Raw genomic sequence first — 10,045 nt, forward strand, 5'->3', positions numbered from 1 at the left:
ACTCGGTCTTGTGTATGAACTTGATTTTGTATTTGCAGTTGAACATGCACTTTGATTTGTAGTAGTAGTAGCACTTTGATGTTGATGTAGATGACTTGAAACTCATCTTCGAATGAAGGTGAACTTTCCATCTATTGAACTTGAAGGTGAACTTTCTATCTATCAAAACAAGTCAATCACTCTAAAGGGGTTTGACACAACAAAATTTAACAATACAGGGTGCTAGATTTACAACTTAGCACTCCCCCTTTGTCAAATTTGTGACAAAACCAACTAATAAAAAATTAACCTATTATAATACATAGATTCACATAGTTCAAAAACTCCTTCTTGTCGAATCCAACAATCACGACTCCCCCTCAATCTACTCTTTCTCAAATTAAGTTGAGTGACTTGTAGAGACCTGTATTAAGATATACATATCCAAACAAAAAAAAAAATTCCACATACATGCTATGATAAGTGATATACTAATATAATATATTATATCATCTATTTTTTTTTATTTAAAGAAGAGAAAAATAAGGAGACCGTTGCTAGTAGGAAATAGCTTGACCATTTCATCTACATATGTCACATAATGTTTCCATCTTTCACACGTGTGCATGAGCACACGTGTGAAGTATGGTGGTTAAAAAATAAAATAAAATAATAAATAATAATAATAATATAAGGAGAGAAGTTTCAATGGTAGTTTTTCTTGCTCACTATTTCTAATCAAGTGGGCCACTTAAGTACTAGTTTCGCTTCATTTTTTGACCCATGTCCTAACATGATTAGGCAAAGTGAATGAATGGAGTGGATTTCTCATAACATGTTTATGAATGCCACCAATTGAAAAGCATATGCATGTATGAAAGAAGTCCTCTAATTGAAAAGCATATGCATGTATGAAAGAAGTCCTCTAAAACAGTTCCCTAAAGAATAGCTTTATCCAGCACATAAATAAAGTTTGAAACACAAACTACTTATTTTCCCTCTCAATCGAAGACCAACTCTCCTGTGTCTGTAGGAAATGCTTCTACTCTTTAATCTGAGCCGTTAATGAGTTAATCATAAATGTCCATTAGGTTAAACTCAGCCATCCAATCCCAACCATCCGAATTTATGATCAGTGTCATCGATAATCAATGTTACCAAAAGAAGTGGTATTTCACTACTAATATTTTCCTTTTCTTTTTCAAATTAGAAATTTAAGTCTTGAGTAAATCCACTTGGATTCTAAAAGATCCGAAGAACATAATCAACTCAGCTTCTCTAATCCATGTTTCTCTCTACCACAAGCAGTGGAAGTCGTATCCTCCAATTAAATCCTTTTAGACCTTTGATTTTTTTGGGCCCACAAGCTCTGTGGGAGTAATCTGTGTCGTTCAGAAGCATCAAACCAAAGAAGCACGTATCAGAGTAGATTTTGCCATTATCTCCTTTAATCAAGAAACTACGAGCATACATCCTTATATATGCATCGATTGGAAATTTGTTTCGATTGTCGAGTGGGCTATCACATCAGTATCCAATCACAAATCTTTTAATAGAATATTATATTTGAATAATAAGGATACAGATAAATCAAATAACATTGAGAATACACTGATAAAACCGATGTTAGAATCATTCCATGTAAAATGACACAACTCAATACATATCTTTGGTTGTTAACAAAACTTTCAAAATTGGATATAAAACTTTATAAAAACATTCCTTAGCAAAACATTTCTCAATGGAAAGACAAAGAGAGAGATGAGGAAACCTTAAGTCGCATTTGATACAGGTTGGTGATTGATCTTTTAATTTTATTTTCTCATAATTTAGATTTATTCTTTAGGATCTATGCAATGAACGAGGTAGATTGATCACACTTTCATCACATTGACCTATTGATGCATATGATGAAAATAGTAAATCTTAGGCGAAATCTCTTACTATAGAGATTGGTGTAGGATCTTCTGGTTGAATTAGATTAGATCTATGTTGACTATATGATTCCTAAGGCTAAGATATATCAAGGCCTCAAAATTTGGAGTTATCTGACCACCGGGTGAGCCACATGGATCAAATTAAATCGGGATCATTGCCTTGTATATATGCTAATTCAATGGATTTTTAGATGCATCGGATCCGATCTATATCATTTAAATAGACTTCAGGTTAGATCCTGATACCTAAAATAGTGGATGGATCTAATTGTCTGATGAGTCATAATGATCATAAGAAGGGTTATTATTAATAAATTCTTAAAGAAAATGTGGATCCTAAATAGTCTAGATCTAGATAATTCATTGGCTTTTGCTTAAATTGATCAAGTGGAAGCCAACGAACGATTTGGATCTGATCAAAAGACGTAAATAACCTCTTAATATAAGATTAAAGAAAAAACTTCCACAATATTAAATTAATCTTCAATCAGGAACTTATTAAGAATGTATAAATCATTTAGGATTTGTTAAATAGTGGTTAGCCACCTAAGGTGATTAATCAAAGGTGGGCCTCAGTATGTGATGAAATTGGATCAAATGATAATGTGGTGTATATGATTGTTATGATTTCTGAATTCAAATCAATCTGATCATCTTGTGAATTTTCCACTGCTAAACCTAAGCGAGTAATCCCAACATGTCTCATATTCATGAAAATTAAAATAGAATTGATTGTGTGGTTGACTGATTGATGTGTTGTATCAATTGATGTATTATTTTATTGATTTAACTAATGTTAATGTATGAAATTATGACACATACTGATGTATGATCTCACATTTAATTACCAGAATACGATAGATCACATACGTATATTCCTAATAAGACAAGAATTTATGAATACTGATGAAATGATGAAATCATACATCATCTATAGCTTAAACACTTTGTATTGTTGATCCTGAGGGCCCTCCTTGAAAGAAACGTCTATCCTGGTAGATTGTTACCAAATGCAGGCTATGCCCAAGTCCACCAGAAGGTGGAAGCCTACCCAATGGGTAGATGCAGGTTGACAATTTCCAACCCAAACAGATGGACGATCACTACATCTGATGTATTCATATATCATGTGCATTTATGCCATTTTGCATTCTATATCTTGTACTATTTTAATTGGTATGTACATAAACTATGCTGGGTTATTTCACTAAGCCTGACCAGCTTACCATTTTATGGATGGAAAAACCATACAAATGAATATACAGTTGATGAAGTTGCTTAGGAATCAAAACATGTAGTAGAACCTGAACATGACCCATGGGAAACGCGGCCGTTCCTATCGAAAGAGGGACTGTACTGTTCCTAATTATTTAATTGGAATTTTATTTGTTAGGACGGTCTGATTTATATATAATGAATGATTGTATTAGTTGTAGGATTTTAAGCATTTAATTGGTTTTAATTAATTAAATTATTCTAGGTCTGCAAGAAGTATTTATTAATAAGTTGTATTGATTAATGAATGATACCTAAGTTATGCTGATTGGATATTTATGGATGTTGAGAATGGACGAATGTTGATTCTTAAATAATTTTGTGTGAATGATTGTAAATGTACCTAGTTAGAATGTAAAATGAATATTACTTTTACCTTTGAATAAGCGTATAATGGAATCAATCAAGTACATTGTACAAGTTATGACTTGAAACTCGGGTTTGAGGGTGCACACTTTGTAATCAAATTTTAGGGCATGACAATTACTGCTTATTTTAAGGAGTTGCGAACTACTCAGACTTAAATGAGTCATTGAGTAAAAAAAAAAAAAAAAAACATGCTGCAGATGGTAGAGGTGGTAATAAGTTGGTTTGGCCCATGGGTTCCACCATACTAACCTACTTTTGAGGTGGGTGTGGGCCAAGATAAATGGACAAGGGATCAAATGGGCTTTGCCCATTCAACTAACTAGGTCATGCTGGGTTGAACCTACCCAAATGTGCCCATAGAAGATATTAATGGGCTTGACTAGATGACTTAATAAGGTAATATAGATCGACACACACACATAATGCAATGTTAGCAACATCTCCAAACCATTAAAATGGCATGTGGGGTGACTCAATTGTCGATGTGAAGTGTCCATTCATTCATACAAGTAAGAGCAAGCTATGGTGCCAAACATTCATTCATACAAGTAAGAGCAAGCTATGGTGCCAAAAAAATGCCAATTAGGCAATCTTATACTTTTGATCAATAGAATGAAAATGATCGGTTAAGATTGACCCAAAAAACAAAATGTCCAATTATTATCTTGAACTATTGGGGGCTGTTGCACAAAACCTTAGGATCTAGCCTCCCAAAAATAGAATTATGGAATAATAAAGAAATGAAATAAGTCAAAGCATAAACCACACAACACAAAAGATTTTTACATAGAAAACCCTCAAAGAGGTAAAAATCACGGGACCTCGTCCAGATCAACAATCCACTATGAAGTAGAACATTACAACTAATCATAAGCACACACCGCTTGGATCAAACCTTCTTTATTCACGCAAGAGTGGATAAACAATAAGAGAATAAAGAAAAATGGAGAGATCTCACCGATCATGAGGACGTTGAGGATGTAGAAGCACTGATATGTCAAGTCCTCTACGAGCAGAACCTCCCTTCCACAAACTTCCTCTTTCTCTCTCTCTCTCTCTCTCTCTCTCTCACCTTTGATAGCCCTAAACCCTTTAGTAAACCCTTGCAAAGCTTTAGGAAACCGTCTTGCCTTCCCTAAAATAGCCCTAGGGAACCCTATTTATAGTTTAAGTAACTCCCTACCATACCTCTATGAAAACCGCCTTAAATTTACGCAGTCCGCATAAAATCCAGATATGAATCTGAGTAACCTCAACTAGTCGAGCAGAGTCCTTAACCGGTCGAGCAGACCCTCGACTGGTTGAGAAGACTCCTCGACTAGTCGAGTAGTGCGGAAGAATTAACACAATTGGTCGCTGGACTTTGAGTCGAGCCAGGCATTGACTGGTCGAGCACCACCCTCGACCGGTCGTGCGAGGCACTCGACCGGTCGAGCCATGAGGAGAAAATTCCCATCAAATATCCCCCTTTTCAACTCAGGAAGAATTAATCTTCTTCAAGCCAACCCAGTTTCTACAAACCTCAAACTTGCCATTTAGCAAAGCCTTTGTCATCATGTCTGACCCATTATCGTCCGTGTGGACCTTCTCAAGCTGTAACACCTTCTGTTCTAAAGTATCCCTGATCTAGTGATATCGAATCTCTATGTGCTTCGACTTGGAGTGCTAACTTGGATTCTTACTCAAGTTTATAGCACTTTGACTATCGCAGTAGACCATGTGTTGCTCCTGCTTCAGGCTAAGTTCCTGTAGGAACCTCTTCATCCAAAGCATCTCTTTACATGCCTCTATGACCGCAATGTACTCGGCCTCTGTCGTCGACAATGCTACGACCTTCTGTAGCTTGCTCTGCCAAGAGACCGCTCCCCTTGCAAACGTGAACATGAACCCCGATGTAGACTTCCTGGAGTCTATGTCACCTGCCATATCTGCATCTGTGTAGCCCTCTAACATAGGTTTTCTGTCACTATAGCATAGGTTCAACCTGGATGAGCCTCTTAGATACCACAGTATCCATTTCACCACTGCCCAATGTTCTTTGTCAGGATTGGCAAGATACCGGCTGATAACACCAACCACATGCTATGTTTGGGCGCGTACACACCATAGCATACATCAAACTTCTTACTGCTGACGCGTACGGTATCTTCCTCATTTCATCCACCTCTGCCTTCGTCTTGGGACACTGCTTGTCACTCAATTGGAAGTGACCATCCAGTAGAGTACTGACCGGCTTCGCTACATTCATATTGAACCGCTTTAGGACTTTCTCAATATACCGCTTTTGTGACAGCCAAAGCTTCTTGCAGCTTCTATCACGGGTTATCTCTATTCCTAGGATCTGTTTAGCCGGGCCCAAGTCTTTCATTGCAAACAACTTGCCCAACTCTGTTTTAGCTGTCAATCTTCTTGATGTCTTTTCCCATGATGTATGTCATCTTTAGGACCCGAGTATATGACTCGTTTCCCAAAAACCCGAGTGTTAATCTTAAAGGATGGTCAAATTCACGTATATTTTTTTTCTTTTCTTTATCAGAGTAAGCAGATGAGCGTAGAATGGACAAGTAAGCTAAAAGGGAAGTTTAAATTTTCATTTAGAATATACAAGTGGTTACCCATAATGACTTATACAAACCATTGTCCCCATCCTCACGAATACAAAATGAAATAATATTACATGTGAAATAAGGTAAACTGCAACGATCTTGAACTGTAAAATCATGTAGCAACCCTTAGCAAATAGAATCATGCACCCTTGTCAACCATAGCCTGCTCCTCACCAATATACGGGGCCACCTGCACTACCTGTACGGTTGTATATTTGATGGATGAGTGGCCAGCTCAGTGTGAATTCCCCTCAAGATTACACACCGTCGCATTAGGTAAGCATAATTATAAAACAACAAGGCAATCAAAACAATACATGATGCAATCTTTTTAAATGTATGAATGCATGAATGCACATCGGCTTGGGGATGCACATCCAGCCGGACTTGGGCTCGTCACCCATGCAAATCATCGACCTGGGAAAATCATCCAGTCGGACAGGGGTCGATAGTCGGTGGTCTGGGAGCTAGCGAAACGATAACCCAAAGATCCTAAGGGCACGTGCTACAGCATCCAGAATTAGCCACCCGTCATCGCCAACATGCTATGGATGCATGATTAGCCAAACCGTTATTAGACCAGTTACAATCAGCCAATTTAAATACGCTCACGGTCACTACGGGGAGCACATGGCCCAGCGTAGGCCGACGGCTCGGGCATAGTGTCCCATTACCACCATCCCCGGCCCATGAGACTACTATCTTAGGATGTTTAATGGAAACTCATCGACTAGTGGTCAATCATATTACAGTATATGGGGCTTGCCATTGCCTGGTTGCACAGTATAAAAATATTGAGCCCATATAAGGAAAATACCAGGACAAAGACACAAACGGCGATATCAAAGCAAGACAAATATCAGAATAAGCCACATAGGGCGAGTATCAAAATCATGCGATAAAAGACCATCCTTGAAAACCGTTGGACACAACAACCCTAGATGGTAGGCCCACATCATTGGTTAATTTAAACCACGATTCAATAACCACTAAGCCGAAGGTCCATTACTATCACAACCAGTTGGGTTACATCTCAAGTATGGGTGGGGGTTTCCCACTGGTGTACTAATTCAAGTTTCATAAGCAATCCACAAATAATCCATGAACAAATATATAAACATTAAGCAGGCAATATAGCAATTCAATTTCCACCAGCTAACACATGTGATTATAAGAGAGAGATATTAAATATAAATTTAAATAAAAACTATAACTTAAGCTAATGAGAAGATGGAAAGCTCAAGGGGAAGAATCATCACCTGTATGGTTGTGTTCTCGAACCCGACCTGAGTCTCCACGTGGCCCAGGGTCACTCAAAGAATCTCCTAAAAATTTCAGTTTACGCTTGTCAGGTATTCCTATGTCTTGGATTAACAGATGTATCGTAGTGAAGTCTCATGGATGGTGCTACACATCGTGAGGTGGGCAGTTTGGATGAATCATGTATAGCAGGGTGGAGTCCACAGACATGGCCTACAGAAGTTTTAAATGGTCAGAAGGTAGTTTGATATCTCGGCCATTTCTGCCCAATCATGGGGGTGTATCTAACGGATGGTTTAGATGGCACTGGCGCCACCCATGACCGTACACACATTCCATGCTGGCCACCCCGCTAGAGGTCGACACCCAAACTTCAGGTGTTGAAACGAGGTGCCTTCACTCAGTCTATCAGTGTCAGTACAACTATGGATCTAGGTGTTTGGACCCAGCGTCGGATCGTCCACAAATGGACAGTTTGGAGACACCCATGATAGTAGGCCAGGGATCAAAGGTCATTTGTATAGCACATATACTAGTGTGGGGGTATGCAGTGAGGTGGGGCACGCTGACCATGCATTTGGTGATTTTTCCAAACACGGTCCAAAGGGACGGTGCAGATGTGTCAACATGGGTCCCACATGGGTCCTACTTCATATGTATGGCACTTTTCATGCACACTGCCTCAACCCATCTCTTACCAATAACAATTTTTTGTTAACGTGTGCAGCCACTTGTCCTGCACTGGACGATCTGGGAACGTCCATTGGTGGACGGACTAGGTGTAAAATGTCTAGGTGGCCTAATGTGATCATCTGATGGTGCGGCCCGCCCAGCTGAAGTTTGACATGGATGGACGGTCCCGGATGTATTCCATATATACCATGCTATTCATATGTCAGAGGTGGGTTTATATGTGTAGGACCCATCAGTTAAAAGCATTCACAGAGACATTTATATACTATAATATAATATTACTTAAAGTTTCACATGTGCGTGTTATATGCATATATGTAATATATATATTTACTTTTTTTTTTTTTTCAAAACGTCCAGTGGCCTGGCGTCCCTTACTGGACGGCCTGGATGAGCCATGCCAACAGGGTGGGGTGGCCCACCAACGGGGCCTACTAACTGTGGTAGGGTGGGGTCCACCTGCACTTATACGGGCCCAGAACTAGGGCAGCCCATCGGTTTTGGGTGAGGCCCACCTGCATTTGTGCAGGGCCCACCAGCATTTTGGTGAAACCTACATGCAGCCCACCTGCATTAGCAACGAGCTTTGCTGACGTGAAACAGCCTTGTTGTAGCTGTTTTGGAGGCCACTTTCCGGCCCCGATTTTAGCTCAAACGAGGCTCTCTTCAGGGTCATTTTTCGACCTGCATCGGCGCCTAGTAGTAGCATGGCGGCAAGCGTTACCCTCAGCCCAAGGACGGTCTGAGCAGGGACGTTTTCGCCCTGACTCTTGGGTCGTTTTCAGCCCGATTTTGAGGTGTGCAGCAGCTCGACAGGGCCTGACTTGTAAGCTGTCCTAGAACCCAGTTTCAGCTACTATCTGGGGCCATTTACACGCTACTGCTTGGTCCCAGAACAGGGCCATACTCAGGCCGGTTTTGGCCTTGAAACAGTGCTTGGACGCAAGCCATCTCTTTCTTCAAACAGAGCCTGTTCTCGGTTCTGTGCATGGTTCTGTTAGTGGTTATTTTCAGCTATGATCCGGGTCCCGTCTGGCGGTTTGTTTGAGGTGCGGGTGGGGCATGGCGGAGCTTAGTTTATATTCATTTTAGAGCCTCAAAATAGAAAGAAAGTTTTACCTGTTTCAGTCGGCTCCGACCCGAGCTCGGGTTGACACGCACACACCCATCTCTTTTCCTTTTTCCCCACTTTTCTTTCTTCTCCCTCACTCAAGTGGTGTGGCCGTGGGCTCACACTGACTCGGCTCGGTCCATTTCTCACGGACTGAGTCGGGACAGTGAGTGCTAGGCTCACCTTCCTTCTTTTTCTCTCTCTGTTCTCTCTATTTCCTTCCTTCCTCACCACTCTATCTGTGTGAGATTTGAGAGGGCTGGACCTCCCCATTTATAGGCAGGGAGAGGGACTTTCAATGGCTGGGATTGCTTGGGATTGAACGTCCGAGATTGAGGGTGAGGAGCGCACGCGGATCGTGCCAGCTGGAGTGGACAGTTCCATTTTCGGTATTTTTGTGTTTTTGGGCTGTTTTTCGCTGGTTCTCGTGTGCCCACACATGCCTAAAATTCAGTTCTGTTAGTTGGGTTTTGGTCAGCCATACCTCCTTGATCAAATGGACGGTTTGGATCATTGATATGGCCCCTCATGGTGGGCCATTTCTTAATCAAACGGGGGAGGGAAAAACACCACGAACCGTGTTTTAAATGGCAGCGCAGCGGGAGGATTCCCATTTTCGGGAAATGGCGGGTCAGAGTCTGGTCTGACCACGCATGCCATTCGGTGTGCTGCTGGTGCACACGTGCTGTGTGCACACTCTAAATCTAGAGGTAGGGTCCACCAACTCCTTGCCAAATCTACTTCATCCATTGAGTTCTAGAAGCTCCACTAATGGACCTTTGCCGTTGATCAGACTGATCTAAGGTCTAGGTGGG

The sequence above is a fragment of the Magnolia sinica genome, chromosome 19 (assembly GCF_029962835.1).
Source record: "Magnolia sinica isolate HGM2019 chromosome 19, MsV1, whole genome shotgun sequence".
Lineage (NCBI taxonomy): Eukaryota > Viridiplantae > Streptophyta > Magnoliopsida > Magnoliales > Magnoliaceae > Magnolia > Magnolia sinica.